The following is a 25,282-nucleotide window of genomic DNA, read 5'->3' as shown; positions in this document are numbered from 1 at the left end:
TAAAAATTGTCAAAGACTCCAGCCACCCTAGTTATAGACTGTTCTCTCCGCTACCGCACGGCAAGCGGTACCGGAGCACCAAGTCTAGGTCCAAGAGGCTTCTAAACAGCTTCTGCCACCAAGCCATAAGACTCCTGAACATCTAATCAAATGGCCACCCAGACTATTTGCATTGCTGCCCCCCCCCGTTACACCGCTGCTACTCTCTGTTGTTATCATCTATGCATAGTCACTTTAATAACTCTACCAACATGTAGATACAATATTTCCTCAACTAATCGGTGCCCCCACACATTGACTCTGTACCGGTACTCCCTTGTATATAGTCTAGCTATTGTTATTTTACTGCTGCTCTTTAATTACTAGTTACTTTTATTTCTTCTTCTTATCCATATTTTTTTAACTGCATTGTTGGTTAGGGGCTCGTAAGTAAGCATTTCTCTCTAAGGTCTACTACACCTGTTGTATTCAGCGGATGTGACTAATGAAATTTGATTTGATTTTGTTTTAATATTTTAAAACGCTATGTACATCAGTGGATACTACAAAAGGGCCATATTTTTTCAAATAAAACAAATGGCCAGTTTGGGCCAATTGTTTGTGCGTAAAAAAACATAATAGGCTATGTCTGGCCCACGAATTCGTTGTGTTTTTTTCCAATATGGCCCATGTGCTGATTGAGTTTGACACCCCTGAATTCAGAGGAAAGCTGTCAGAATGCCAATCAAACATACACAGTACAGCTGGCTGCTAGCTCACGTTACATTGGGACTAGCTGGCATCTGATTTGAAAAGGCAAAACATTTGTAAAAAACACTCGGAGAACCAATTTGAATACTAAACTACTTCTACAGATATATTTTCAGTTGGTTCGGTTTATTAATTGGCTGTTAATTTAAAGGTCGAACATGAGCCAAGTGTTAACTTTTTCCATAGACTAGTAGAGTACTTCAACCCTGCCCGCTAGCCTGGATTTTAAAGATCATGTTCATGTCGTGAATAAGCGCTCTATACCTCATTAAGACACACATTAGCAGCACTGGTGTGGTAGTAACAAACGGGATCAGAACTCCTTTCTCATACTCAGTGGTAGTAGAGGAGTGAGGTAATATCCAGTGTCCCAGTACATCTGCTGTAGAGAACAGAAGCTCTGTTATCAGAAGCCTACCGAGCCACAGGCACTGTGTTTTAGTCTCTACTATGTACCACCCACTAATTACCTATTGATTCAATCTGGAACTAAGGGGCAATTCATAGCTCAGGGGCTGACGAGATCAATAAAGAATTCAATGTCCATCCCTGCCTTTCACCCTCTCTCTCGCTGTAGCTGTCTCTCCTTCTGTCTGTCTGCCTCGCTCTCCCTCTCCGTATCCCTCTCTCTCGCTGTAGCTGTCTCTCCTTCTGTCTGTCTGCCTCCCTGTCTGCCTCCCTCTCCCTCTCCGTATCCCTTTTTCTCGCTGTAGCTGTCTCTCCTTCTGTCTGTCTGCCTCCCTGTCTGCCTCGCTCTCCCTCTCCGTATCTGTATCCCTCTCTCTCGCTGTTGCTGTCTCTCCTTCTGTGTCTGTCTGCCTCCCTGTCTGCCTCGCTCTCCCTCTCCGTATCTGTATCCCTCTCTCTCGCTGTAGCTGTCTCTCCTTCTGTGTCTGTCTGCCTCCCTCTCCCTCTCCATATCTGTATACCTCGCTCTCGCTGTAGCTGTCTCTCCTTCTGTGTCTGTCTGCCTCCCTCTCCGTATCTGTATACCTCGCTCTCGCTGTAGCTGTCTCTCCTTCTGTGTCTGTCTGCCTCGCTCTCCGTATCTCTCTCTGTCGTCTGATTTTCTTTCTATCTCTCGTTTTTTTCACACACTATGTAAACACATACAGGAAGGAAAAGAGAAGCACATAGGAGTGTGAGAGGATCGAAACAGAGGAGCTGAGCTGTCTTTACGATCAAACAGACAAGACTATATTTAACCGTGGAAGGAGAACATTTCCATAGTCTTTTATTAAACACCAGCAAGAGATAGACGGGAATAATGAGGACGTTCATTTGTTAGCTGTAAAACTATCAGATATACAGTAAAAATGGGTCTTCTATAAATGCTTGACAATCCCTGAATGATTTACAGTACTAAACGTATGTATATATCGCTCCTCTCCCTCTCTCTCTCATTGATTCCCCTTTCCCATCATCTCACCCTTCTTTCCATCGCTTCTCTATACCCCTCTCTCTGTCTGGATGGAGAATAGTAGAGACTAAGAAGAAAAAAGACAGAAGTATTTAATGTGAATGAACATGATGTCCACAGACAGAAATAGAACGACAATCCAGAGACAAGAAGATTTGTTTCTATTAAGGTAAATCCAATCATTGTCTGCCAATCTGTATGACTACGAGCTCAGATCAGAATGGAACACGCATTGATGGTCAGGGGCAATAAACTGTACTAACATTATACAATGTACTTTTTATTGTTTCTATCCAGTATTATTAGACCTTCTGTATGAAGCGGATGATGAAATAAACAGTAAAAACTATATCTTTGCCACATAGACAAAGTTAGAATCTTCTATCCAAAGTGACTTAAAGTACACTGCTCAAAAAAATAAAGGGAACACTTAAACAACACAATGTAACTCCAAGTCAATCACACTTCTGTGAAATCAAACTGTCCACTTAGGAAGCAACACTGATTGACAATACATTTCACATGCTGTTGTGGAAATGGAATAGACAACAGGTGGAAATTATAGGCAATTAGCAAGACCCCAATAAAGGAGTGGTTCTGCAGGTGGGGACCACAGACCACTTCTCAGTTCCTATGCTTCCTGGCTGATGTTTTGGTCACTTTTGAATGCTGTTGGTGCTTTCACTCTAGCGATAGCATGAGACAGAGTCTACAACCCACACAAGTGGCTCAGGTAGTGCAGCTCATCCAGGATGGCACATCAATACGAGCTGTGGCAAGGTTTGCTGTGTCTGTCAGCGTAGTGTCCAGAGCATGGAGGCGCTACCAGGAGACAGGCCAGTAGATCAGGAGACGTGGAGGAGGACGTAGGAGGGCAACAATCCAGCAGCAGGACCGCTACCTCCGCCTTTGTGTAAGGAGGAGCAGGAGGAGCACTGCCAGAGCCCTGCAAAATGACCTCCAGCAGGCCACAAATGTGCATGTGTCTGCTCAAACGGTCAGAAACAGACTCCATGAGGGTGGTATGAGGGCCCGACGTCCACAGGTGGGGGTTGTGCTTACAGCCCAACACCGTGCAGGACGTTTGGCATTTGCCAGAGAACACCAAGATTGGCAAATTCGCCACTGGCACCCTGTGCTCTTCACAGATGAAAGCAGGTTCACACTGAGCACGTGACAGATGTGACAGAGTCTGGAGACGCCGTGGAGAACGTTCTGCTGCCTGCAACATCCTCCAGCATGACCGGTTTGGCGGTGGGTCAGTCATGGTGTGGGGTGGCATTTCTTTGGGGGGCCGCACAACCCTCCATGTGCTCGCCAGAGGTAGCCTGACTGCCATTAGGTACCGAGATGAGATCCTCAGACCCCTTGTGAGACCATATGCTGGTGCATTTGGCCCTGGGTTCCTCCTAATGCAAGACAATGCTAGACCTCATGTGGCTGGAGTGTGTCAGCAGTTCCTGCAAGAGGAAGGCACTGATGCTATGGACTGGCCCGCCCATTCCCCAGACCTGAATCCAATTGAGCACATCTGGGACATCATGTCTCGCTCCATCCACCAACGCCACGTTGCACCACAGACTGTCCAGGAGTTGGCGGATGCTTTAGTCCAGGTCTGGGAGGAGATCCCTCAGGAGACCATCCGCCACCTCATCAGGAGCATGCCCAGGCGTTGTAGGGAGGTCATACAGGCACGTGGAGGCCACACACACTACTGAGCCTCATTTTGACTTGTTTTAAGGACATTACATCAAAGTTGGATCAGCCTGTAGTGTGGTTTTCCACTTTAATTTTGAGTGTGACTCCAAATCCAGACCTCCATGGGTTGATAAATTGGATTTCCATTGATTATTTTTGTGTGATTTTGTTGTCAGCACATTCAATGTAAAGAAAAAAAGTATTTAATAAGATTATTTCTTTCATTCAGATCTAGGATGTGTTGTTTAAGTGTTCCCTTTATTTTTTTGAGCAGTATACAATGAATGAATACATTTTTCAGAATGTGTATGTGATCACTGCAGGAAACGAGCCCACAGTCGTAGCAAGTTCTAACAGTCTGTTAATGTGTGTCAGAACAAACACACCATTTACCATTCCTGGTAATACCTCAAACACATCTCTATCCAACTTTCTGCTCTCTGTTTGCACAGCGAACATATCCTTGTTTTTTAAATTTCAGTTATTTCTCCTCAATGAGCTAAAGTAATCTCAATGGTATGAGTCTTACTGAGGCCTAAGACCAAAGCAAATAACTCAGGCTCAGACCAAGAAGGGGCAGACTCAATCCAAACTAGTTACCATGACACTTACCACAATAACAACTTGAAGATGGCAGCGATTGCTACCGAGAGCAGATTTCAATCAAAATAATTAATCCTACTGCCAATAAGAGCGAGGAAAATCTACTAGCCAAGACGCAGATGGCCTACATGTGAGTTATATTGGTAGGACTGTGGCAATTGTATAGAAGTACAAAGCAAATAGTCTACGGTCACTTCCTAACGGTCTAAGCAAGGTGAAGGAGTTGGAGAAAAAAAAATGTACAAGACAGGAGGCCTATTCAGCCACATAGGAACATGAAAGGTCAATAGAAAATAATTAATTATAATTAAAACAATTGGTGTATGCAGTTGTATGGCAGCACAAAATAAATAGTATACTGTAGGGTGTCCAATCAAAGATGTATCTTTTGACCAATGGGTAAAATAATAAAGAAAACCTCATGTCTCTATCATAATCCGTTCAAAAGTTATTGGAGTTTTTACCCTTGTAGGGTGGCCAGAATTAGGGTGACTAAATCAATGATGGCCAGAGGAAAAAAGTTATCATAAATCTTGAAAATTCCATCTCGTCAGCTAGTCTGGATGCTGTGCAAGAACTGAGGCCACTGGCTACTTGACAGGCTCACTCTCCCATTGAACTCATCTTTCTTCTTGAATCCGCAGGACATAAAACAATAACAGAGGTATATACAGTAAATAGATTTTGAGACATGACATGTAGTATTTTCATATTTTAGTAGATTTCTCACAAAAACAAGCGTATCTCTATGAAATGTCAACGGAGCACTGAGCATATACCAAGGTTTTTACTTTCAAAGCCTTTTACATTTCATTCAGCTGTGACCCCCAGAAACAACTATGACGACGACCACCACAAAATGCTAAACTCTCAAAGGTCGTTACGAGGAATATGCACCTTGATACTAACAGAGCTCGGTGCTTATTATCGGATGCATTAGGTTGTGAAATCCCACTTTTTGAATATAACTTTTATGATATGTTAGAGAAAGACCCCACTGAATGATTCAGAACATGAATATTACTTGTCTTGGTAAAATGTATTTTATAACATAAGGAAGTGAAATTCCATCACCAACGCATGTTTTCACCCACTCTAGGCAGAGTGGGTGGACACCTTATATCAGGGAGCATCAACTAGATTCAACCGCAGGACGATTTTTTTCTTGACTGGTCAGGGGGCCGGAACATAACTACAAATCATTTGTATACTGCAAATTGACCGCATAAGCCCAAACAGATATAATTTTTGACCTAAACGATTTCAAACCTTGCTTACATTTGTATACGATCACATATATCTATTATGAGTGGGAATACTTTGGAACAGATTTCCAAAATTAAAATCACTTGTTTTTACAAAGTGCAGTGCGCTCCAAACCAAATAGTGAGAGTGCGAACGAGCTGTCAGCATTGGAGAGAGAACGAGAGACAGTGATGTAGGCCTAAACAGTATCAAACTCCCGCAAACTACAGCAACTTGGGCAAACTGTAACAAACCATAAGAAATGACCCAAAACTACAGCAGTGTCTCTCAAATTACAGCAGTGTTTCCCAAACTGCAGCCGTGTTTCCCAAACTGCAGCCGTGTCTCCCAAACTGCAGCCGTGTCTCCCAAACTGCAGCCGTGTCTCCCAAACTGCAGCCGTGTCTCCCAAACTGCAGCCGTGTCTCCCAAACTGCAGCCGTGTCTCCCAAACTACAGCCGTGTCTCCCAAACTACAGCCGTGTCTCCCAAACTACAGCAGTGTCTCCCAAACTACAGCCGTGTCTCCCAAACTACAGCCGTGTCTCCCAAACTACAGCAGTGTCTCCCAAACTACAGCAGTGTCTCCCAAACTACAGCAGTGTCTCCCAAACTACAGCAGTGTCTCCCAAACTACAGGTGTATCTCCTAAACTGCATGAGTGTGTCCTAAACAGAGCCCCATGTAACACAGCAGATGTTAGTTAGCGTGACTGATGAAGGGCAGCTCAGAGAGCTGCAGGTCAGAGCTGTGTGTGTTTTTGTCAGGGATGTAATACTTTAATACTGTGCTCCCAAATCAGTATGGGAGGCCTCCCAGGGCGCGATAATACACAACTGGAGCAGCTCAACTAGTACCATGCTTGATACATCTAGGTTCTCTAAATAGAAGCTCATAGCTAGTTTGTAGGATGAAAGAGGTGCAAATGAATTAATATGTAGACTGATCTTATGTGCTTCTGGCTGTGCATTGCTTGCTCTTTGGGGTTTTAGGCTGGGTAAAGCACTTTGTGACAACTTCTAATGTAAAAAGGGCTTCATGAAATACATTTAATTTGATTCAGGAATTTGTATGGCATTGAGTTGGTGCAGCACATCCTCTCAGCTCTCACCACAGTAATAGGTTTATTTCAGTAGCAATATAGTAGCCGCTCTAGTGATGTTGGAACTAAATGAATAACGTGTACTAGGAACTCTTCTCTAACCAAGTCATCTATATTATTTGATTCCAGACACTGTTTCTTGCTATCTTGGCAAAACTATAATTTGACAGATAAATATCAGCTAGCTAACATTAGACAGGCTAGCCAACTGCAGATAGCTATCCCCCAAGCTATGCTAACTAGCTTCTGTCAGCTTGGCTTAACACAAGGTCAGCGCCGGTTTTACGTTCTATTTGCTTCTTCTTCTCTACTTTAGCTCCCACATAAAACTGAATTAGCCCTTGTTTGTTGTGATTAAAAATGGCAGACAGCCCCCCAAAAAACACCCAAATGAAACCACACCCGAAGACAACTCGTTTGCCTTCAGTCATGGCCAGTAGCATTTCTTAACGAGCATTGATGAAAAACGAGGCCAAATCGGGAAGTGCAGTTCTCTTAAGAAAAATTCCTTACCAAAAAAAAAGATTTTTTTTTACAAGATTAAAATCACAGTTATCACAAACATAGTATTTTCTGTGTATAGCCTCACTAGACGACACGCCATAAAGGCCTGGAGAAAGTTGTGTAATTTAAATAAATACCAGAGAGGCTACCTTGGTGAATTTGCGAGGAATACAAGACAAGACATTGCAAGATAACGTTACAGATTACCAAGACATATGCGCACAGACGTTTTTTTCTGCCTGCCCCCTCCTCTCTCTCCCTCCCTCACGCTGGCTCGCCTTCTCTTTCTCTCCGTAATGATGCGAGTGTGTGTCGTGTAGAATATCCTGGCCTCATCATTGATGATAGGCCCTACTTTACTGAAGTTGCGAGACATTGTAAGCCAAAAAATTGCATGATACAGCATCGCGAGAAACAGCTTTTGATTGCCGTTTGATAGGCCTAGTACACGGTTCTGTCTGTCTGGTGGTCGAACTGCCTATACTGATAGATAGGCCTAGTACATGGTTCTGATTGTCCCTGGTGTCCGACCAGCCTATACTGTGCACCTCCCCTCTCTCTCCGTCCCTTGCTAGCTCGTTATGAAGGATACAAGTGTTTGTGTTCTCGTAAGTACAGCAACTAATTAGTCTCCTCCGTTCCAAAAATACTGAATCTTAGGAGTCGATTCCTTGTGGAATCGAATCTTGACACTCACAAATTGGACATCGGGAGCCGACGTGCAAGGAGTCAACTCTCCACTATTACGTCTTCGTCGTTATCAGTTGGGAAAATGGCAGAGAAAGGCAAGTGACAGCAGAGAAGTCCTGTATAGCAATACTTTGAGATGTTAAATGAGAATGTGGTGAAATAGAATACATTGTGAATTCATGTGGAATTTAGTGAATTTTTCTTATTGTTTTAATGGAAAATCACTTTTTTTTTTAAATGGCAGTTTAAACATTATTTTAAAAAATTGTCACATCACTACTGCATACACAAAAACACGCACACAGCCACACAAAGGTTGAATATTTTCCCAGTATTTAAAAAAATGGTTCATCCCAAGAAAACAAATCACTTTTCTCCCGAGTAACCCGGTATTTCTCACCAAAACCAGAAGTGTCATCCAAAAGCATTATAAAGCATATAAATACGTCTGGATTTGATTACAGCTTTGATCAGAATGAAAATTCTAACCTGATGCAATCTGAGCCTGATGAGCCATATATTAAATACATTAATGACATTTAATGAGCCCAATGCCAAAAAAGCTTAGCCTACCTCCTCTTTCTCTACTGTTGTTGAAAAATAATCATCTTTACAATTAAAAAAACAAGGTGACCCACGAAAGCTAGATGGATATGGGTAAATTAGACGTGCATTCAGTCTTTATATTACCATAGTATAGGCTATGCTGCAGCAAACCTGTCACAAGAAAAAAAGTTACCATGATGAGATGATAGGTCTACATGCACTGGGAACTCCATACTGAGATGGGCTATCTGTCCCCACCCTGAGCGTTGATTCATCATGCAGAGGCCGTAGAGAAGCCAGATATAGACATGGCATATAATTTAACAGTTCCATTTCACGCCATGCTGTTCATGTAAATAATTTATAATAATTTACCGGTTTCTGGCAGTTATTTATCCAGGGAAAAGGGAGTGGTTTTGGCCAGTAAATCTCAGTAACTGAGTTCCCGCCATTCAACCCTAACACACACTGGCACACTGGCACACAGATGCAGAGACAGTGAATACTAAGAGCTGCCTGCTCATACACACCTGAGTGCTCTGTGAGGCAAGTCATTGTGTGACTAAACTTGTCTGTCTGGATATTACTTTAAGCAACAACAAAAGGGAAGATATTATCCAACAGTTTCTTCTCTCTATTCATGTAGATTAATTGTGGATTGGATCTTTTATCATTACTAATTTTCACTGGGTCTCAAAGTGACTTGTATGGAGGTCTCACTTTATAAAGATATTATTAAAGGAAAATTCCACCCAAAACCTACAATACATGACCAAAAGTATGTGGACACCTGCTTGTCAAACATTTCTTTCCAAAATCACGGGCATTAATATGGAGTTGCTCCCCCCTTTGCTGCTATAACAGCCTCCACTCTTCTGGAAAGGCTTTCCACTAGATGTTGGAACATTGCTGCCGGGACTTGCTTCCATTCAGCCACAAGAGCATTAGTGAGGTCGGGCAGTGATGTTAGGTGATTAGGCCTGGCTCGCAGTCGGTGTTCCAATTCATCCCAAAGGTGTTTGATGGGGTTGAGGTCAGGGCTCTGAGCAGGCCAGTCAAGTTATTTCACACCGATATCGACAAACTATTTCTGTATTAACCTCGCTTTGTGCACGTGGGCATTGTCACGCTGAAACAGGGAAGGGCCTTCCTCAAACTGTTGCCACGAAGTTGGAAGCACAGAATCATCTAGAATGTCCTTTATGCTGTAGCGTTAAGATTTCCCTTCACTGAAACTAAGGGGCCTAGCCCAAACAATGAAAAACAGCCAAGACCATTATTCCTTCTCCACCAAACTTTACACAGGGCACTATGCATTCGGGCAGGTAGCGTTGTCCTGGCATCTGCCAAACTCAGATTTGTCCGTCGAACTGCCAGATGGTGAAGCGTGATTCATCACTCCAGAGAACGCATTTCCACTGCTCCAGAGTCCAATGGCGGCGAGCTTTACACCACTCCAGTCGACGCTTGGCACTGTGATCTTAGGCTTGTGTGCGGCTGCTCGGCCATGGAAACCCATTTCATGAAGCTCCCGACGAACAGTTATTGTGCTGATGTTGCTTCCAGAGGCAGTTTGGAACTCGGTAGTGAGTTTTGCAATAGAGGACAATTTTTACGCTCTATGTGCTTCAGCACTCGGCAGTCCCATTCTGTGAGCTTGTGTGGCCTACCACTTCGCGGCTGAGCCGTTGTTGCTCCTAGACGTTTCCAGCACTTACAGTTGACCGCTCTAGCAGCTCTAGCAGGGCAAAGGTTTGACGAACTGAACTTGGAAATGTGTCGTCCTATGACGGTGTCATGTTTAATGTCACTGAGCTCTTCATTAAGGCCATTATACTGCCAATGTTTGTATATGGAGATGGCGTGGCTGTGTGCTCAATTTTATACACCCACTAATTTGAAGGGATGTCCACATACTTTTGTATATATAGTGTATATTTTTGTATTTGTTCCATTAATCCATTGTTGATATAGTCCCAACATGTTTTGCATGTCAGCAATCATGTTTTGAAGATATATAACTTTCAAAATACAAAGTTTTCCTTTAATATTGATGTATAAGCCATGAATCCTAACAAAAAAGGATTGTTACCAGAATGAAATGAAATCCTGCTGACTCATGCTGAGCATTGAAACATGGTGGTGTTGAATCACTTTAACCCTTGAAAAACTCATGACTGGCTGCTTCTGCTTTCTTGTTACCGGGGTGAAATTACATCCTACCGAGTCGTGCCGCCCGGCTCAAACATGGCAGCTGGAGCGTTGCTGTGGCGATGAGGTGACCCTGACTATTAGCACATGTAAAGCTTTATCCCTCTAAGAGGCTCATAGGAGAACACAACCAATCTGGCCCGGGAGAGGAGGGAGGGGGAGAGGGATGGTGGAGAGAGACAGAGAGAGAGATAGAGAGACTAGTACTGTTCCAATATGAGGATTGAGGAACAGCCAGTGCTGCAGCACTTCCATATGAGATGAAACTGTTTTTTATATAGATTAGATGGAACAAAGAAGAGACAAGGAGAAGAAGTCAAAGTAGACTACTGAGTTTCACCCCTGAGTGTCAGTTGGGAAGGAGGAGGTGAGACAGTCTCTCTCAATAAGAACTGATCCGAGGGCATAGCACCTCTGACTATGGGAGTGACTGGCAGGTTAGGACCCCCTGGAAGGCCAGGCCTGACTCTCTTTCTCTACAGGATGTCTATTCTGTCCATCAATCTCGCTCTCTCATACTGTATGTTGCATCTCTGTCCTTACCTTGGAAATATTGCTTGACCTGCTGGCAGAATGACCGAGGGGCTTCTCATTCTGAAAGAGAGGACCAGAAAGACTTAGTACATTCAAATGACATACAAATGACAAAATACCTTCTGCCCCGAGCTGTGTTAGAGACATAAGAGATACCAAGGAGAATTTCTATCTGTTGTCAATTTGACAGTGATTACACATGATAAAATGTCTCGTAATGATGATTACATCTTGATTATTACTGTTGTTTAGGGTAGCTCTCATTGTTTTGTTTTACTGCGGAGCCCCTAGTCCCACTCTACATGCCTCTGTTAGCTCCCTTGCCCCACCCCCCACACATGCGGAGACCGCACCTAGCTTAACTGGTGCTTCCAGAGATGCAGCCTCTCTCATTATCACTCAATGCCTAGGTTTACCTCCACTGTACTCGCACCCTACCATGCCCTTGTCTGTGCATTATGCCCTGAATCTATCCTACCACGCCCAGAAGTCTGCTCCTTTTACTCTCTGTTCCGAACACACTAGACAACCAGTTCTTATAGCATTTAGCCGTACCCTTATCCTACTCCTCTTTTCATCTGGTGATGTAGAGGTTAACCCAGGCCCTGTGTGTCCCAAGGCACTCTCATTTGTTGACTTCTGTAACCGGAAAAGCCTTGGTTTCATGCATGTTAACATCAGAAGCCTCCTTCCTAAGTTCGTTTTATTCACTGCTTTAGCACACTCCGCCAACCCTGATGGCCTAGCCGTGTCTGAATCCTGGCTTAGGAAGACCACCAAAAATTCTGAAATGTCCATCCCCAATTACAACAAGATAGAACTGCTAAAGGGGGCGGAGTTGCAATCACCTGTAGAGATAGCCTGCAGAGTTCTGTCATACTATCCAGGTCTATGCCCAAACAGTTCGAGCTACTTATTATTTTCTCTCCAGAAATAAGTCTCTCACCGTTGCCGCTTGTTATAGACCGCCCTCAGCTCCCAGCTGTGCCCTGTACACAATATGTGAATTGATTGCCCCCCATCTATCGTCAGAGTTTGTACTGTTAGGTGACCTAAACTGGAATATGCTTAACCTGTTAGGGCTAGGGAGCAGTATTGACACGGCTGGATAAAAAACGTACCCGATTTAATCTGGTTACTACTCCTGCCCAGTAACTAGAATATGCATATAATTATTGGCTTTGGATAGAAAACACCCTAAAGTTTCTAAAACTGTTTGAATGGTGTCTGTGAGTATAACAGAACTCATATGGCAGGCCAAAACCTGAGAAGATTTCAAGCAGGAAGTGGCCTGTCTGAGAAGTAGTGTTTCATCTTGGCTCTTTTTATTGAAGACTCAGGATCTGTGCAATAACGTGACACTTCCTACGGCTTCCATAGGGTCTCAGAGCCCGGGAAAAAGCTGAACGATATCGAGGCAGGCTCTGGCTGAAACACTTTATCGCTTTTGGCAAGTGGCCACTCAGAGTACTATGGGCTTAGGCGCGTGCCCGCTTCGACCGAATGCTTTCTTTTCCTTTGTCTGTTTAGCTAAAAGCAGATTCCTGGTCGGAATATTATCGCTTTTTTATGAGAAAAATTGCATAAAAATTGATTTTAAACAGCGGTTGACATGCTTCGAAGTACGGTAATGGAATATTTAGAATTTTTTTGTCACGAATTGCGCCATGCTCGCCACCCTTATTTACCCTTTAGGATAGTGTCTAGAACGCACGAACAAAACGCCGCTGTTTGGATATAACGATGGATTATTTTGGACCAAACCAACATTTGTTATTGAAGTAGAAGTCCTGGGAGTGCATTCTGACGAAGACAACAAAGGTAATAACATTTTTCTTATAGTAAATCTGACTTTGATGAGTGCTAAACTTGCTGGGTGTCTAAATAGCTAGCCCTGTGATGCCGGGCTATCTACTGAGAATATTGCAAAGTGTGCTTTCACCGAAAAGCTATTTTCAAATCGGACATAGAGTGCATAGAGGAGTTCTGTATCTATAATTCTTAAAATAATTGTTATGCTTTTTGTGAACGTTTATCGTGAGTAATTTAGTAAATTCACCAGCAGTGTTCGGTGGGAATGCTAGTCACATGCTAGTCACATGCTAGTCACATGCTAATGTAAAAAGCTGGTTTTTGATATAAATATGAACTTGTTTGAACAAAACATGCATGTATATAACATAATGTCCTAGGGTTGTCATCTGATGAAGATCATCAGTGCTACATTTAGCTGTGGTTTGGGTTTATGTGACATTATATGCTAGCTTGAAAAATGGGTGTCTGATTATTTCTGGCTGGGTACTCTGCTGACATAATCTAATGTTTTGCTTTCGTTGTAAAGCCTTTTTGAAATCGGACAGTGTGGTTAGATTAACGAGAGTCTTATCTTTAAAATGGTGTAAAATAGTCATATTTTTGAAAAATTGAAGTAATAGCATATCTAAGGTATTTGAATAACGCGCCACAGGATTCAACTGGCTGTTGAGTAGGTGGGATGCAAGCGTCCCACCTAGCCCATAGAGGTTAACACCCCGGCCGTCCTACAATCTAAACTAGATGCCCTCAATCATTATCAAGGAACCTACCAGGTACAACCCCAAATCCATAAACATGGGCACCCTCACAGATATCATCCTGACCAACTTGCACTCTAAATACACCTCTGCGGTTTTCAACCAGGATCTCAGTGATTACTGCCTCATTGCCTGCGTCCGTTATGGGTCCATGGTCAAACGACCACCCCTCATCACTGTCAAACGCTCCCTAAAACACTTCAACAAGCAGGCCTTTCTAATCGACCTGGCCCGGGTATCCTGGAAGGATATTGACCTCATCCCGTCAGTAGAGGATGCCTGGTTGTTCTTCAAAAGTGCCTTCCTCACCATCTTAAATAAGCATGCCTCTTTCAAAAAATGTTGAACTAAGAACAGATACAGCCCTTGGTTCACTCCAGACTTGACTGACCTTGACCAGCACAAAAACATCTTGTGGCGCACTGCACTAGCTTCGAATAGTCCCCGCGATATGCAACTTTCAGAGAAGTCAGGAACTAATATACACAGTCAGTTAGGAAAGCAAAGGCTAGCTTTTTCAAACAGAAATTTGCATCCTACAGCATCTCTAAATAGCCCATCCAACCAACTACCTACCTCATCCCCATATTTGTTTTAGGTTTTTTCTGCTCTTTTGCACCCCAGTATCTCTACTTGCACATCCATCACTCCAGTGTTAATTGCTAAATTGTAATTACTTTGCCCCTATGGCCTACTTATTGCCTTACCTCCTTACTTCATTTGCACACACCATATACAGATGTTCTATTGTGTTATTGACTGTACGCTTGTTTATTCCATCTGTAACTCTGTATTGTTTTTGTCGCACTGCTTTGCTTTATCTTGGCCAGGTCGCAGTTGTAAATGAGAACTTGTTCTCAACTGGCCTACCTGGTTAAATAAAGGGGAAATACATATTTAAAAAAAAAAAAATAATACATCTTGATTATTATAAGATGTAATCTCACTCTCTCTCTGTTTATACATTACCATACTGATGCTTTCGCAACAAGTTCAGTGGAAGTCAGAAGATGCACACACACACACACACACACACACACACACACACACACACACACACACACACACACACACACACACACACACACAGTTTATCTATCCATGTTTGGCCATAATGGTTGGTGAAATGTTAGATGTGTTCTTTATGAAGAGCTGAAACATACAGGATCATACTTCTAGTGAGAAACAGAGCAACAGGCATAGAGAGAGTAAGAGTGAGATAACAAGAGAAGGGACGATGGAAAGAGAGAGGGAGAGAGAGACGATATGGAAGGAAAGAGAGAAGGATAGAAGGAAAGATGTAAAGAGCGAGAGAGAGAAAGAGTAAGATATAGAAGGAAAGATGGAAAGAGAGAGAGAGAGAGAGAATAGTGGGAACATAAATTATTACTGTCCTCTGGTTGGTGAACATGTTAAATGTGTTCTTTATGAAGAGCTGATGTAATCACTCTTCTACGACGGAGTAATGATGATGAACTCAAGGACAAGGTTGCCATGAGAACGGAGGGAAATAAGGCCACTAATACACAGTCTGCAAATGAATAGGACAGGGTTGATTAGAATAGGAAGAGGAGAGGAGGAGAGATGGATGGATAAATGAGAGGAAGGAAGAGCAAAGTGCTGAACTCTCCACACTCAGATTAGTGAGAAAAGAGAGAAGCATTTAGTCTTGGCAAGGAACTAATTGACTTTTCCCTGTCTCTGTTTCTCTCTTCATCCTTCTCTGCCTTTCCCTCTGTCTCAGTTTCCCTCTCTCACACACTAACTCACAAACAGCCCCATCGTCTCAGTGACAGTAGTCTAAGGACTTAGCCTTGAGAGTCATCCATTATTCTGTGAGAGAAAGTCAAGTTTCAGACGTCTCGCTCTCTCCCTGCATTCGTGGACTGGGTAACAACCATTGACTGTATATAAAAATGGACATAGCCATCGATGACATCACACCACTCATTCTTATGTGAAGACTCAATAGTGCATTTGAAGCTCAAGAAGTCAGTTTTAGCTTGCCAAGATGGCGTCTCATGGAGCGGATTCTCAAGACATAACGTGCAGTTTGAGCTCGTCTCATGGAGCGGATTCTCAAGACATAACGTGCAGTTTGAGCTCCTCCAGGAGGTGACGTAGCAGGCTAGCTAATTTCTGCCTCTTCTCATTGAGTATCTCAAGTTGAAGGTCGACTGGGGTTCTGCAGGCTACTGTAGCAACTACATATAACTTATAACTCCCGTGTAAGATAAAAAAAAAATATATCTGTTCAATGACAAATCTGGTGTATTAGAAGCAATTATTGGTACCATGATTGTCATTAAAAAAAAAATATATATATATATACACACACACACAAATATATATATATATACACACACACAAATATTACCATTTTACCATTCACTATAATGGGTGGGAATCCTGCTTCCTGAAAACCACAGGCTGCAGTACCCCAGTCAGCCTTGAACTTCATGGCTTCAATGTGAGGAGGAAGTTGTTCTCCCCTAGTAACAACCCCTGGCTGTGATGATCCAGGCCAGTGTTAGGGGGATAAAGGGAGGATCAGGAGGATATGACAGAGAAGAGGAGACATTTTATCTTGGTGGTTCACGGCTGTTCAGAGCTTCAGGGCCTCTGTCTGGGCTGGCCCTTCCCTCTGTCTGAGGACTTTTACAATGTTACATCTTTTCAGAACAGAGTTATCTTGTGAAATTCTAATCTTCCTAAGTTCACCTCCAAACAGCAGGTCCAGTAATATTTCCAAGGTAAGGACAGAGATGGAACATACAGTATGCGAGTGAGTGAGTGAGTGAGTGAGTGAGTGAGTGAGATTGATGGAAATAAGAGACATCCTGTAGAGAAAGAGAGTCAGGCCTGTCAGAAGTTTTTATTCCTCAATAGTAGTCTAAAGTAGAACTGTATCAACTATATCATTTTCTTTCCCTGTACCAGACAGTTACCTTAAAACCATAGAAATATAATGGGGATGCCAGTTCATTTCAGTGTATTTCTATTTGTGATGCATCTATTTCTGCATATAGCCTACAACCAACCCAGTACAACGTCACCACGCACAGATTCAAAACTACAACAGACCGACGTGACGTCGTCAGCTATTCTCCACAACACAGCGAAGCTAGCATCATTAGCGTCTGGCAGCTAACGATAATTAGCACGGAATCGCTAACTACCTCAGCGATCCAAAACTTCAATAAATAACCCTTTACACTGAGTGTCAAGGAGCAGAAGTTTCTTTAGCTTTTCTTGATATGCCGTTAAATGCTTGATCATTAGGAGTTAAATGTGTTGGCGGAGGGCTCCCCTCCTGGCGCCCCTCCTGACGCCCCTCCTGGCTCCTGTAGCTTCATATCACAGCTTGGCCAAATGCTGTTGAAATGACATCTTCATAAGACACAAAGATAGAAATGTTATAACAGCACCAGAAGGAGCCTGGGTATGTACGGAATTCTCTCTATCCCTCTCTCAATTTAAGGGCTTTATTGGGCATGGGAAACATATGTTAACATTGCCAAAGCAAGTGAACTAGATAATAAACAAAAATGAACAGTAAACATTACACTCACAAAAGTTCCAAAAGAATAAAGACATTACACATGTCATATTATGTGCAAATAGTTAACGTACAAAATGGAAAATAAATAAATATGAATTCTTTGTGGATCTGTGTAATCTGAGGGAAATATGTGTCTCTAATATGGTCATACATTTGGCAGGAGGTTAGGAAGTGCAGCTCAGTTTCCACCTCATTTTGTTGGCAGTGTGCACATAGCCTGTCTTCTCTTGAGAGCCAGGTCTGCCTACGGCGGCCTTTCTCAATAGCAAGGCTATACTCACTGAGTCTGTAGACTTCCTTTTAGGTGGTTGTAGAATTTAACGGCTCTTTTCTGGATTTTGATAATTAGTGGGTATCGGCCTAATTCTGCTCTGCATGCATTATTTGGTGTTTTACGTTGTACAGAGGATATTTTTGCAGAATTCTGCATGCAGTCTCAATTTGGTGTGTATCCCATTTTGTGAATTCTAAGTTGGTGAGCTAACCCCAGACCGCACAACCACAAAGGGCAGTGGGTTCTATAACTTATTCAAGTATTTTTAGTCAGATCCTAATTGGTATGTCGAATTTATGTTCCTTTTGATGGCATAGAAGGCCCTTCTTGCCTCGTCTCTCAGCTCCTTCACAGCTTTGTGGAAGTTACTGTGGCGCTGATGTTTAGGCCGAGGTATGTATAGTTTTTTGTGTGCTCTAGGGCAACGATGTCTAACTGGAATTTGCATTTGTGGCCCTGGCAACTAGACCTTTTTTGGAACACCATTATTTTGGTCTTAATGAGATTTACTGTCAGGGCCCAGGTCTGACAGAATCTGTGCAGAAGATCTAGGTGCTGCTGTAGGCCCTCCGTGGTTGGGGACAGAAGCACCAGATTATCAGAAAACAGTAGACATTTGACTTCAGATTCTAGTAGGGTGAGGCCGGGTTTTTTTTCACTCTCTCACTTAATTATCTACTGTCAGATAAGACAGAGAGACTGGGAGGGAGATGGAGAGAGCGAGAGAGATCACTATCAGAGTCAGTGATAATGAGGAGAAAGGTGGAAACAGAATTAAATCATCAGAACTAATGGTCTGAACACACACACACACACACACACACACACACACACACACACACACACACACACACACACACACACACGGATCATGGGGGAATCTGTGTGATGTGAATCCTGTCCATAGAAGAGGACACACCTGGAGGCCACAGACCTGCACAGAGCATGGTGTGTCTGTGAATAGCCGTCTCCTCATCAACCTGTGCAGATCCAAACATTCACCATTGACAGAACTCTCTCATCACACACTGTTATGACTGAAGTACTACTGCTATTCTAAAAATAGGCTGTTGGGATCCTGATTTGTTCACCCCAATCCCTGGGTAACAGTTTGATTTGAATGGTCAATGCGCATCCAATGTCCCGCAGCTACTCTGCCTCAGGCTAATACTACAGCTAGTTTAACCAGTACAATATGCCAGAGAGTGAGGAAGAAAAGCAGTCAGATATTATAATAATACATATCAATGACTGTCACTTTGTGTCAACTTATCAAACTAATGCTATAGCCCTTTATGAACCAGATGATTACAGTTGATCAGCTACAGGACGCCTACAGTTCTGATTAAAACGAGAAAAGGACCATGTTTTAGTCCGATAGCCAACAACCCTTCTCATATATATTCTGCAGCACACATACAACTGTGTATATAAAAGGTTACTGGTAGTGGATCGTTAGGACATGAGATAAGACGCTTCTGAGACTTGAAAGGAAGACAGTGAAACTAATCTCAGATGATTCTTGGTATAAAAAAAACATGAAAAGGCAAACATTTCCAGTGGGTTTATCTATCTATCTAGATAAACCCACTGGTTCAATAACAGCACATACTGAAGCCTGGTCTCAAACACACACACAACGCATGAGATCACACTTTTGCTCATCCTTCCAAATCCTGTGTCGTTAACCCACAAGTACCTCTGCTCAATTCTGTCCTATAAATGTGTTTATGAATGCACAGACATACATACATACATACATACATACATACATACATACATACATACATCATACATACATACACACACACACACAACCTCCTTTGCCTGTGTATAAATACCTATCAGTGAAAGCTTACAATATTACGATTGTGTAGAATATGAATCTGAGATGAAGTCACCATATTCTTCAGCAAGAAGACAGAAAGCCAAGAGTATAGAGCACTCTAAATAATCTTCCTGTACGGAGACTGAAACATAACTATATCTGTGACACTTTACTTGAAGAATATGGAAAAAAACTTTTATATCTTACACAATAGGTGCGCACACACACACACACACACACACACACACACACAAAATCAGGTGCAGTCATCGACCCCTCACTGTATTCCCCAAACCTCCTACCAGAAGAAGGCAGGATATGCTGTATCCAACATCCCTGAAAGAATCTGATCACAGGAAGAGTGTGGGGTCTACTGTGTAGATGTGGTTTCCTGGCTCTGTACAATGACCACTACGGAGGAAGATACAAGGCTGAACACACACACACACACACACACACACACACACACACACACTGTGTGTGGTCAGCTAACGAGGATGCGGACCAGATGGGAATGTTAGAATGTAAACTATGCACAGTAACAATAATCACCAGAGGTTACTGTGAACCACTGCAACACAGGACTCCAGTTCTAGCCATATAGATATACACACATGTCCTACTCGTCTCTGGTTCTACTGGTTGACCCTGTCTGAGGAGCAGAATGGGCAGTACAGGGCTATAAGACAATGGAGGTGGGATACAGACACGGCCCATAGACACTGATCTAAGATCAGTTTTGTGTTGGTAGGATTTTGGTGAGGGTAAGCTGATCCTAGACCTTTAGTGAAACTGTAGTGACAGTACGCTGTTTCCACTACATGAGACAGCAGCAATCCTTAGCATTAGCTCAGCAAAAACACAGTCCCACAGTTAGCTTGTAAATTAGGTCTGACAGAGGAAAGAGAGTGTGTGTGTGTTAGAGAGAACTAGAGACATCACATATGTGTGTGTTAAAAGCACGGTTCCACAGAGATAGCTCGTAAGTAGGCCTGCAGCTAAAAGCAGGAAACAGCCTGTGAGTGAGTGAGAGTGTGCGTGTGAAAAACTTCACAACAGCAGGAAGTTGAGAATGTGGTTTTCCTCCCCTCTTCCTCCCTCTTTCACCTCCCACCCACTCATCTGCCTCTCATTTTCCTCCCCCCTCTCATTCCTCTTTTCCTCTCAATCTTCCTCTGATCCCTCCTGCCCCTCTCTTCCTCTCCCACATCATCTCTCATCTACATCTCATCCTGCCTACCCATCTCCCACCTCTATCTGCCTCCCATCCCTCCTCATCTCCCCTAATTACATCAGTGTGTCAGAACAGGAACAGGATATGGAAGACTAGTATGTTCTAGTCTAGTGTGTCTGCTGCTCTGTCACTGATACAGGGCTGTCTGAACAGAGCTAACATCACTGATACAGGGCTGCTAACATCACTGATACAGGGCTGTCTGAACGGAGCTAACAGCACTGATACAGGGCTGCTAACAGCACTGATACAGGGCTGTCTGAACAGAGCTAACATCACTGATACAGGGCTGCTAACATCACTGATACAGGGCTGTCTGAACGGAGCTAACAGCACTGATACAGGGCTGCTAACATCATTGATACAGGGCTGTCTGAACGGAGCTAACAGCACTGATACAGGGCTGTCTGGACGAAGCTAACAGCACTGATACAGGGCTGTCTGAACGGAGCTAACAGCACTGATACAGGGCTGCTAACAGCACTGATACAGGGCTGTCTGAACAGAGCTAACATCACTGATACAGGGCTGCTAACATCACTGATACAGGGCTGTCTGAACGGAGCTAACAGCACTGATACAGGGCTGCTAACATCACTGATACAGGGCTGTCTGAACGGAGCTAACATCACTGATACAGGGCTGTCTGAACGGAGCTAACATCACTGATACAGGGCTGTCTGAACGGAGCTAACAGCACTGATACAGGGCTGTCTGAACGGAGCTAACAGCACTGATACAGGGCTGTCTGAACGGAGCTAACAGCACTGATACAGGGCTGTCTGAACAGAGCTAACAGCACTGATACAGGGCTGTCTGAACAGAGCTAACATCACTGATACAGGGCTGTCTGAACAGAGCTAACATCACTGATACAGGGCTGTCTGAACGGAGCTAACATCACTGATACAGGGCTGTCTGAACGGAGCTAACATCACTGATACAGGGCTGTCTGAACGGAGCTAACATCACTGATACAGGGCTGTCTGAACGGAGCTAACAGCACTGATACAGGGCTGCTAACAGCACTGATACAGGGCTGTCTGAACAGAGCTAACAGCACTGATACAGGGCTGTCTGAACAGAGCTAACATCACTGATACAGGGCTGTCTGAACGGAGCTAACATCACTGATACAGGGCTGTCTGAACGGAGCTAACATCACTGATACAGGGCTGTCTGAACGGAGCTAACAGCACTGATACAGGGCTGCTAACAGCACTGATACAGGGCTGTCTGGACGGAGCTAACAGCACTGATACAGGGCTGCTAACAGCACTGATACAGGGCTGTCTGGACGGAGCTAACAGCACTGATACAGGGCTGTCTGAACGGAGCTAACATCACTGATACAGGGCTGTCTGAACGGAGCTAACATCACTGATACAGGGCTGTCTGAACGGAGCTAACAGCACTGATACAAGGCTGTCTGAACAGAGCTAACATCACTGATACAGGGCTGTCTGAACAGAGCTAACATCACTGATACAGGGCTGTCTGAACGGAGCTAACATCACTGATACAGGGCTGTCTGAACGGAGCTAGCAGCACTGATACAGGGCTGCTAACAGCACTGATACAGGGCTGTCTGGACGGAGCTAACAGCACTGATACAGGGCTGTCTGAACAGAGCTAACAGCACTGATACAGGGCTGTCTGAACAGAGCTAACAGCACTGATACAGGGCTGTCTGAACAGAGCTAACAGCACTGATACAGGGCTGTCTGAACAGAGCTAACAGCACTGATACAGGGCTGTCTGAACGGAGCTAACATCACTGATACAGGGCTGTCTGAACGGAGCTAACAGCACTGATACAGGGCTGCTAACAGCACTGATACAGGGCTGTCTGGACGGAGCTAACAGCACTGATACAGGGCTGCTAACAGCACTGATACAGGGCTGTCTGGACGGAGCTAACAGCACTGATACAGGGCTGTCTGAACGGAGCTAACATCACTGATACAGGGCTGCTAACAGCACTGATACAGGGCTGTCTGAACTAGTAAGAGGCAATGGCATGGGCTTTTCTCATTGAATGAAGTAAAAGAGGGAGAGAGAGAGAAAGATGGGAGAAACAGAGAGAGAGACATAATGACAGAGAATGAGAGAGAGATTATGAGAAAACAATGGAGAAAGCTATCAGTATTCGAATGTGTGAAAAGTCCTTGTTTTGAGACCCAGATAAGGACACAGGTATCAGTTGGAGTTTGATGCACATTTCCTCATTAAGCACAAGCTTTCCTCTGAATCACTTGAGGGTTTATTTCTGTGTGAGTCCAGTAGTGTCCCCCAAATGGCAGCCTATTCCCTACAGTGCACCTCTTCTGACCACAGCCCTATTGGTTTTCCCTATGGGAAAGTAGCACACTATAAAGGGAATAGGCTGCCATTTGGGAAGCCGAGCAGAACATGCAGCCACAGATAATCAGTGCACCATAATTAACTGTGTTGACTGGCTCGGCCCTCAGCTCCTCTGTGATGTAACCCTAACAACCACACACACACACACACACACACACACACACACACACACACACACACACACACACACACACAGAAAGCAGAGGTCAGAACAGCAGAGACCACGGCAGAGCAGAGCAGAGCTGCTAATAGTCAAACCCTAACGAAACAGGACGGAGTCTGGAAACTAGGTGTATATTGTCACAAAACACTGTTGTTATTTGTTTATTTCAACAACACTGAATGACACCACCATGTATGCACAGACACTGCATCAAAGCATCTGGGTGTGTGCGCGCGCATGAACAGATGTCTGAAGACAGTAACAGACAGACATACAGTGTGTCCTTCCCAACCAGGAACAGGGATGAGTCCATCTAGGAGGGCCAGGAGGACTCCAAAACATTCAATTCCCTGTCCTGTCCACTCCATCCCTAACAGATTTTAAAGCACAACAGAAGGCAATAAACAACTTTTCTGATAAGCTGTTTTCTGTGGCATCAATATTAGTCAGAAACATACTCTACTGTCAAAATTGACTACAAAGTGGAAATAGGATAATTGGTCATAAAGTCAGTCTCCTCTAAAACAGAGTTTTGTAAGTGAGTTTCTCATGACTTATTTGAGGGTTGGGTTGTGACTTCAACAATGCTCACTTGCCCACTAACATGGGATACACAGCTGCGGTGAGGGCACTCTATCCAATCCTAGTTTTTTACTTGAGAAATATTGCACTGAACACCTTAGTGTGATTAAAACCTCTGCAAAAACGTCAAAATGATTAACAGATTTCTTTAGTTATTTTAGATTCATTCTGACTATCTTGAAGAAGTGATACTGGCTTTGTTCCTATGGTGTATCGTGGGGCACAAACATCACACCACATCCCCAAGACTGAAATCTAATTTTTCTTAATGAGCAACAGAGAAACACATGCAGGAATTAGTGCGTTCAGACACTCTTTAAGCTCCCGTCCTGACATGTGACTACTAATCTCTTTCCTCTGCCTCCATCCCTCCTGTTTAGGGATTGACACAAATCTCTGTCATTTGGTGCAGCAGTCAATGATGTGATCTGCTACTCTGTGGATTTGGAGGAGAGCACTGAAATCCCCCCCCACCTCCGTCAACAAACAATTGTCAGCACCCCCACCCCCAAAACGTCGCCCCGCGGCTGTGTCTGGCCCATCAATGTGTCTGATCTGCTGTTTGGGTTTACTGCTGTCGGAGAGAAAGAAGAGAGCGAGATAAAAAGAGCGAGAGGAGAGGAAAAGAGAGAGCGAAAGCGAGGTGTGAAATTGGGTCATCCTTTCATACTATGTTAGTGGCAGATGCTCCCCTGACATGCACCTGACACACACACACACACACACCTCCCCCCCACATACACACACAAAGAAGGGGGTGAACTCTCCATGCAGAGACAGAAGTGATGGACACACACATTACCAGTAGAGACTGTTATCTAGCTGCTTCTTTAGAGGAGCTCCAGTCACCACGGAGACAGCAGGCCTCACTATAACAACCACCGAAAGGAAACTGCTTTTACTGCCTTGCTGTCTCTCTCTCACTCACACGTTGGTGGTTTCTCTTACTGCGCTAACAAACACATACACACAAGTACGCTGGAGGATGGCCCCCAAGACACACACACACACACACACACACACACACACACACACACACACACACACACACACACACACACACACACACACACACACACACACACACACACACACACACACACACACCTGATAGTCAGTATAAACAACAAGTACGAGAAAGAGCCAGCCATACCTTCATCTTCCAACAGGAATTCATGGCTGCTAGATCCTTGAAGCCACACACACCCTCAGACACCCCACACACAGACAAAGGAACCTGGGGGAGTTACATGCCCCTGTGTAAATCCTCTCCAGGGGAAATGAAACAACCATTAGTAAATACACAAGTAGAGGTGTAGCAATGTCACCCAGCCATCTCTCTGGCAATGACAGCTCCCATAACACACCCTGAGACAAAGACAGAATGAGCAGCGATAGA

The 25,282-nt window shown here is 43.8% G+C and overlaps 1 pseudogene; it reads right to left on the bottom strand.

Moving 5' to 3' along the window:
- Positions 1 to 25,282, bottom strand: part of LOC123723767 (E3 ubiquitin-protein ligase MARCHF8-like) — a 151,238-nt pseudogene that overhangs the window by 35,088 nt on the left and 90,868 nt on the right.

The sequence above is a fragment of the Salmo salar genome, chromosome ssa18 (assembly GCF_905237065.1).
Source record: "Salmo salar chromosome ssa18, Ssal_v3.1, whole genome shotgun sequence".
Taxonomy (NCBI): Eukaryota; Metazoa; Chordata; class Actinopteri; order Salmoniformes; family Salmonidae; genus Salmo; species Salmo salar.
This window is presented reverse-complemented; position numbering and strand designations above follow the sequence as displayed.